Genomic DNA, 7,477 nt, shown 5'->3' with positions numbered 1-7,477 from the left:
CCCTGATCCAAACCCAAACTTCTGTGAAGAAGTTCGGGTTTGGGTACCAAACATGCGCGATTTTTTCTCACGCGAGTGCAAAACGCATTACAATGTTTTGCACTCGCGCGGAAAAATCGTGGGTGTTCCCGTAACTTACCCGCACATTTTCCTGCAACGCCCATGTGAAAGAGGCCTAACTATTGTCACGTTTCCTGTCGCTGCTGCTGCTGCCACAAACCATCCCCACTCTGTCATGGGGCCACTACTTGAATCTTGGGGCACTGCACGGTTAAGTGCACAGCGATAAATTAGACCTGACGCTAACATTGACCTGTAATACTGACGCTGCTGACGCACAGTAATTCGATAGCTGACTGCACTGTCCCTGCAGTTTAATTTCCAAGCCTTCACACTGAGATTGGGCCACCAAGTGGGATGCATATAATTAGGCAGAGTGGCCGGGGTATGCCAGATTTCTCGTGATAAATTAATTCGGAAAAAAATTGCATTTCTTGATGAACTTTGGTGAATCGTCCGAATAAAATTTTTCAAAACTTCCCTCATCTCTAATCAGGATTGTGGGGGGACTGGAAGTGGAAACCTCATTGATCATAAACGGATAGCATATCCTAGCAATATGCTGTAACCTTAATCCCTTTAACCCTAAATCTATATATTTTTTTCATATTTACTTATTTTTACATCATCTCAATGCGACATCACATGCTATGATTGTCATTGGGATCGTGATGTGACACATGCTGGGGCTGTGACGTGGCTCGCGCACGTTAGATTTCATTGTAGAAAATTTCTGCGGCTGAAAATCTGTTCCATTCATGTGAATGGGGTTGTTTTGGCTCGAAGCACATGGATTTCTCCAAGCCTCATTCAGATGAATGGAACAGATTTTTAGTCGCAGAAATTTTCTGCAACATAATCTACAGCGAGTGAAGGCGCCTCAGGCTTTAAGTTTCTTCATGTCACTATTTCGTACGAATCCTAAAACAATGATTATTTGCTGATGGTATTTTTGTAGGGAAAGATGGCCGCTCTGCATGTCACTCAGCACCATACTTGTGCATTGTGATGTCACCCAGCAGCAATCTCTATTGTGATGTCATCGGGGTATATAAGGAGGCGCTGGGCACAGATCGGTCACTCTTCAGTTGGATGTGACACGTGAGTACTCCATCATTACCATGTCCGTACCTGTAGCTGATAAATAAGTGCCCCCTTCCCACATCCATACCCTCCTTTCTTCAGGCTTTGGAGATTCCAGACCCAATACAGATCTCAAATCTCCATCTCTATAGCAAAGCCTCTTGTAAGAAAGCACTAGACTTCAGGGCATGCTGTGACTTGTAGTTCCACACCAATAAATAATTCAGCTAGACCCATTGGGGGAGATTTATCAAACTGGTATAAAGTCCATAGCAACCAATCAGATTCCACCTTTTATTTTTCACAGCACCTTTGGAAAATGAAAGGTGGAATCTGATTGGTTGCTATGGGTAACTAAGCCAGTTCTACTTTACACCAGTCTGATAAATGACCCCACTTATACTCACTTCTCTCCGTTTTCTCAGGTTCGCAGGCTGAAGGGATATAGTGACGATACGTCATGCGATTCTTTAATTCCTATTATCTGCTGCTGCAGATCATAGTATTTCTATGTGGAGCACAGGTAGCAACATCTTGCCTGAAATGCTTCACCACCCCAGCGGACAGAGCCAGCATTTGTTACCATGCGGTCTCGCTGGACAAAATGGGGGCCGAAGAATGTCTCCAGAGGCTACACTGGGGCTTTGACCCCCTGAATAACATCTCGATAGGTAACTGCTTCATCTTATATATAGTAAATGTGTCATCTCAGGGTTGAGCCATTTTCCTGCTGACTAAAGCTTTACTTGTAGCTCATTAACAGTTGTCAGAACAGGAAATCTCTTCTACATTCTATTCCTCCAGATATCCCCATCTCCATCATAGAGCACTGTATGCAATGTCTTAAATCTCATGTGTCTTCTCCTTACAGCCTTTAACCAGATAAACAACATCAAAAAGTATCTGAAGACCTTTGAAAAAGAGGTCAAGAAAATTGAAAAACGATGTAAGTTCCTGAAATCTCAAGAATTTCCCCAATTTCTTTTGAGTCATAAATAGTAAATGTAAGTTTTCCCCCAATTTTTTTTCCACCAGTTTGGGTAGAACAGTTTGACAAAAAGATGACTGAATTTGTGAAAGGCGTGAAAGATCGTGTCGCAAGTAAGTGACTAAAGATCCTCATAAAGAGCCAGTAGACATATTCTGTATATATCACAACATCATCCATCCTTAACCATATTTGATTCCTTCCATTAGGTCATCCACCGGTGGAATGCAGATCTCCATGTGGTGAGTAATGTTATTAGATGGGACAATTTGATGAGTGGCCGCCATTACATACATGGTGGGGTCATCATTTACCTCAGACATTAGACCCATCTCTCTTTTTCTCTCCCTAGGGCTTCAAAAAGCTGCCCGTACCTTTTCATGCAGCCGATGTGCTGAGGAGGACTGCAAGATACCTGTGACCTGTCCCCGTAAGATCATTTCTACCATTAGTTTGTGAACCTCTTGCTCTTACAGTAAAGAACTATTTCTGATAACTTCTCTGTCTTTCATTCAGCACTGCAGAAGACAACGTTCTCCTCATCGCCTTATTTATTGTATTCTCTTCTGTTTTTCAGTGACGCAGACTAAATCCAAGGCAGTGGAGGAAAAAGAAGCTGAATTCCAACGAGCTCTGGCAGAAAAACTGCCTGCCCAGGAGGAAGAGGAGGTCATCATGAACCATGCATGCTATGCCATCTACGGTGCTGTCGGCTGTCTTATTGTAGCCGTATTGGTCGGGATCCTTTGGTATGAGTGCCTGAGCTACGACTGGGTGAAAAAAATAATAAGATCAAGAACCAGCTTCCCACCAGAACGCTACCTGCCATAGAAAAAATCAGCCATCTGGAGTCAACAACAACAGACTCCCAAGGGGTATCACCAACTAACCCTCATCTGCAGCCCACCATCTCTGCAGAAAAAAAAATTATCCCTTACCCCCCCAAAAAAAAAAAAAAAAAAATATTCCTTACCCCAAACCTTTCCTATCCCATACCTTACCCCAAACCATCCCTTACCTAAAAAAATACATATATATATATATATACTTTCCCTTACCCAAAACCTATCCCTTACCCCCCCCCCCCCTAAAAAAAAAAAAAAGCAATCCTGCAGAGGCACAGTGAGAACCCCTCAAGCCTGGAGCAGACCTTTATCACTTGTCAATAGGTTACACCCTGAAAGGACCAAGAACGTGTCCAGGAGGCAGAGGAGGAGGCCACCAACCCATCTATTTTAACCTGCAGCAAGACCAACACTGCAGAGGCACAGTGGGAACCCCTCAACCCTCGATGTGATTTTCATCACTGGTCAATGTGGTGCACCCTGAAAAGACATTGAGACATTCAGGATAAAGAGGATCACCATCAAATCACCTCTAGCTTGTGCTATAAGATCTTGCTGGATTGTTACCAAAAAAATAATAAAATAAAATAAAAAAAATAAAAATCTTCAGTAACAGTTTTATTAGCTAAAAGGTACAAATCTTCTACAGCATGGGTCCTCAAACTTTTTAAACAGGGGGCCAGTTCAGTGTCCCTCAGACTGTTGGAGGGCCGGACTATAGTTTAAAAAAAAAACTACCGCCACTGCTGCCCAATTAGTGCCTGCCACCGCTGCCCAATTAGTGCCTGCCACCGCTGCCCAATTAGTGCCTGCCACCGCTGCCCAATTAGTGCCTGCCACCGCTGCCCAATTAGTGCCTGCCACCGCTGCCCAATTAGTGCCTGCAACCGCTGCCCAATTAGTGCCTGCCACTGCTGCCCAATTAGTGCCTGCCACGGCTGCCCAATTAGCGCCTGCCATCATGGCCCAATTAGCGCCTGCCACCGCTGCCTAATTAGTGCCTGCCACTGCTGCCCAATAAGTGCCTGCCACCATGGCCCAATTAGTGCTGCCACCGCTACCCAATTAGTGCCTGCCGCCGTGGCCCAAACAGAGCCCACCACCGCTGCCCGATTAGTGCCCATGGGATGTGGGGGTCATCTTGGGTGTCAGGATCTGTCTCACCTCAGCCTTGATTGAACGACCTCTTCTTCCAAGGCTAAGCTGCCTTCTTCCAAACTGCCTCTGCTCTTCTTGCTCACAAGTCGCTGCGCTGTGATGTCTGCTGTCACGTCTCCCTCTTTCTCTCCCACGAGCCAGCGCCCAACGTTCACTGCCCACAAGTTACCGCGCAAATCGCGTCCAGCAGGCCACTCCCACATGCCCCTTCTCGCTCTTCCACTTCCACCAATGATAGGCTGGCTGCCGGACTGTACGTCTGTTAAGTTGGGGGGGGGGGGAAAGTAACGGACAGGCAGTGGATAAATGTCCTCGGCGGGCCACATGTGGCCCGCGGGCCGTAGTTTGAGGACCCCTGATCTACAGAGTGTGAGTGGGGGGGGGGGGCGTAAGGAGGAAAGAAACAGAAGGTTTGTAAAGGGGGATCAGAGGTGGTGAAAAATGGGGCGTGGATAGAGAAGGACATCAGGGTGGAGTAAAACATATTAGGACCACAAATTTCATGGCCATTGAGCAGCACAGCTAAACTGAAAATTCTAACAGAGAAAGGTCTCAAAAAAGGTTGGACTCCAAACTTTGCATTCACAAGACCCACTCTAATGGAAGAAGCAGCACCCCAATATCTGTAAGCAAAACTAGTGACAAGTGCTTCATAAATATGGTGCTCATTCTAACCACTCTATTTCTCATTATCTTCACACTAGACAACTGGCAGAAAATTCTTTGATAAATCTGTTTCCCTTCTATTACAATGCTGGCTGCCTGCAGCCACCACCAGGGGGAGCTCGGTGCATAGGAATTTATACAGTTACCATTCACTGGAACCTGAAATATTCTCTTTGCATTGAGCTCCCCCTAGTGGCAGCTGCATTAGAATCCAGTGCTTTTACATCTTGAGGAGAAAGGAGTTTAGTTCTGGGACCCCCTCCTCCAGACCCCGTTGCAGTTGCTTGGTTTGGTCTTTCTCTATTGGAGGTATGATACTTACACAGGCAGATAATCTGCAGTACAGCATGTCAAAGGGAATTTAAAAAACAAAATGTTAGCTTTAAAATGTGCTGTGTAGAGATGAGTGAATCAAAGTTGACAAAGTGGAATTCGATCTGAATTACATGAAAAATTAGATTCGCATCAAATCCGAATTTCCTCACACTTTGGGGTAACGATTCAAATTTTTTCCTAATACGGCTGCTGCACGTGTAAGGACGTGGAGCAAGGAACTCTGGGAAGGCCGGATCCCCTATAATGCCATGCATGCAGGCAATCAGCAACCAGCCAGCCCAGTGATGTCACAGCCCTATAAATAGTCTCAGCCATCTTGGATTCTGCCATTTTCCAGTGTACTTAGTGCAGGGAGAGACATCAGCAGGCGCTAGGGACAGTGCTAGGAGAGACTATATTGTGCTAAAAAAACTATTTACAAGTTCAGGGAAAGATTATTCAAGGTGTAGGGAAAGGATAGGGAGAAATAATTCCACAGCATTTATGTAGAACGGGGTTCAGTAAGAGAGGTTACAGCCTGGGTAATGGGAACAATCCTATTACACCTTGCTGCACTGACTGCGGATCCAAGTTGCCATTATACAGCTCTGTAATTCCAGCAAACCGTTCTTGTTATTGGGTGTAAGTGCTGTTTGATACAGCATTAAAGGGGTTATCCGAGTTAATAAAAAAAAAAAAAAAAAAAACACTTAAAAATTCTGACCTACACTACTTTCACCGTTTATTGCTCGGTCATGCAACTTACCACCCAAATGAATTTTACCTCCTTTTCTTCTCACTAATAGAGCTTTCATTTGGTGGTATTTCATTGCTGCTGACATTTTTACTTTTTTTGTTATTAATCGAAATTTAACGATTTTTTTGCAAAAAAATGACATTTTTCACTTTCAGTTGTAAAATTTTGCAAAAAAAACGACATCCATATAGAAATTTTGCTCTAAATTTATAGTTCTACATGTCTTTGATAAAAAAAAAATGTTTGGGTAAAAAAAAAATGGTTTGGGTAAAAGTTATAGCGTTTACAAACTATGGTACAAAAATGTGAATTTCCGCTTTTTGAAGCAGCTCTGACTTTCTGAGCACCTGTCATGTTTCCTGAGGTTCTACAATGCCCAGACAGTACAAACACCCCACAAATGACCCCATTTCGGAAAGTACACACCCTAAGGTATTCGCTGATGGGCATAGTGAGTTCATAGAACTTTTTATTTTTTGTCACAAGTTAGCGGAAAATGATGATTTTTTTTTTTTTTTTTTTTTTTCTTACAAAGTCTCATATTCCACTAACTTGTGACAAAAAATAAAAACTTCTATGAACTCACTATGCCCATCACGAAATACCTTGGGGTCTCTTCTTTCCAAAATGGGGTCACTTGTGGGGTAGTTATACTGCCCTGGCATTCTAGGGGCCCAAATGTGTGGTAAGGAGTTTGAAATCAAATTCTGAAAAAAATGACCTGTCAAATCCGAAAGGTGCTCTTTGGAATATGGGCCCCTTTGCCCACCTAGGCTGCAAAAAAGTGTCACACATCTGGTATCTCCGTACTCAGGAGAAGGTGGGGAATGTGTTTTGGGGTGTCATTTTATATATACCCATGCTGGGTGAGATAAATATCTTGGCCAAAAGACAACTTTTCCCATTTTTTTATACAAAGTTGGCATTTGACCAAGATATTTCTCTCACCCCAGCATGGGTATATATAAAATGACACCCAAAAACACATTCCCCACCTTCTCTGAGTACGGCAGATACCAGATGTGTGACACTTTTTTGCAGCCTAGGTGGGCCCAAAGGGGCCCATATCCAAAGAGCACCTTTCGGATTTGACAGGTCATTTTTTTCAGACTTTGATTTCAAACTCCCTTACCACACATTTGGGCCCCTAGAATGCAGGGCAGTATAACTACCCCACAAGTGACCCCATTTTGGAAAGAAGACACCCCCAAGGTCTTCCGTGAGGGGCATGGCGAGTTCCTAGAATTTTTTATTTTTTGTCACAAGTTAGTGGAAAATGATGATTTTTTATTTATTTATTTTTTTCATACAAAGTCTCATATTCCACTAACTTGTGACAAAACTAAAAACTTCCATGAACTCACTATGCCCATCAGCGAATACCTTGGGGTCTCTTCTTTCCAAAATGGGGTCACTTGTGGGGTAGTTATACTGCCCTGGCATTCTAGGGCCCAAATGTGTGGTAAGGAGTTTGAAATCAAATTCAGTAAAAATGACCTGTGAAATCCGAAAGGTGCTCTTTGGAATATGGGCCCCTTTGCCCACCTAGGCTGCAAAAAAGTGTCACACATCTGGTATCTCCGTACTCAGGAGAAGGTGGGGAAT

At 43.7% G+C, this 7,477-nt stretch overlaps 1 long non-coding RNA gene across 1 annotated transcript; it reads left to right on the top strand.

Annotated features, from left to right (window-relative positions):
- Positions 1-2,130: 2,130 nt before the first annotated feature.
- On the top strand, positions 2,131-2,533 carry LOC120982107. Its single transcript, XR_005774845.1, has 3 exons — positions 2,131-2,244; positions 2,341-2,373; positions 2,484-2,533. It is a non-coding gene; the product is annotated as an uncharacterized LOC120982107 (long non-coding RNA).
- Positions 2,534-7,477: the final 4,944 nt, after the last annotated feature.

This window comes from Bufo bufo, chromosome 11, assembly GCF_905171765.1.
Source record: "Bufo bufo chromosome 11, aBufBuf1.1, whole genome shotgun sequence".
NCBI lineage: Eukaryota > Metazoa > Chordata > Amphibia > Anura > Bufonidae > Bufo > Bufo bufo.
Note: the sequence above shows the minus strand (reverse complement) of the source record. Positions and strands in the feature narration are given on the sequence as shown.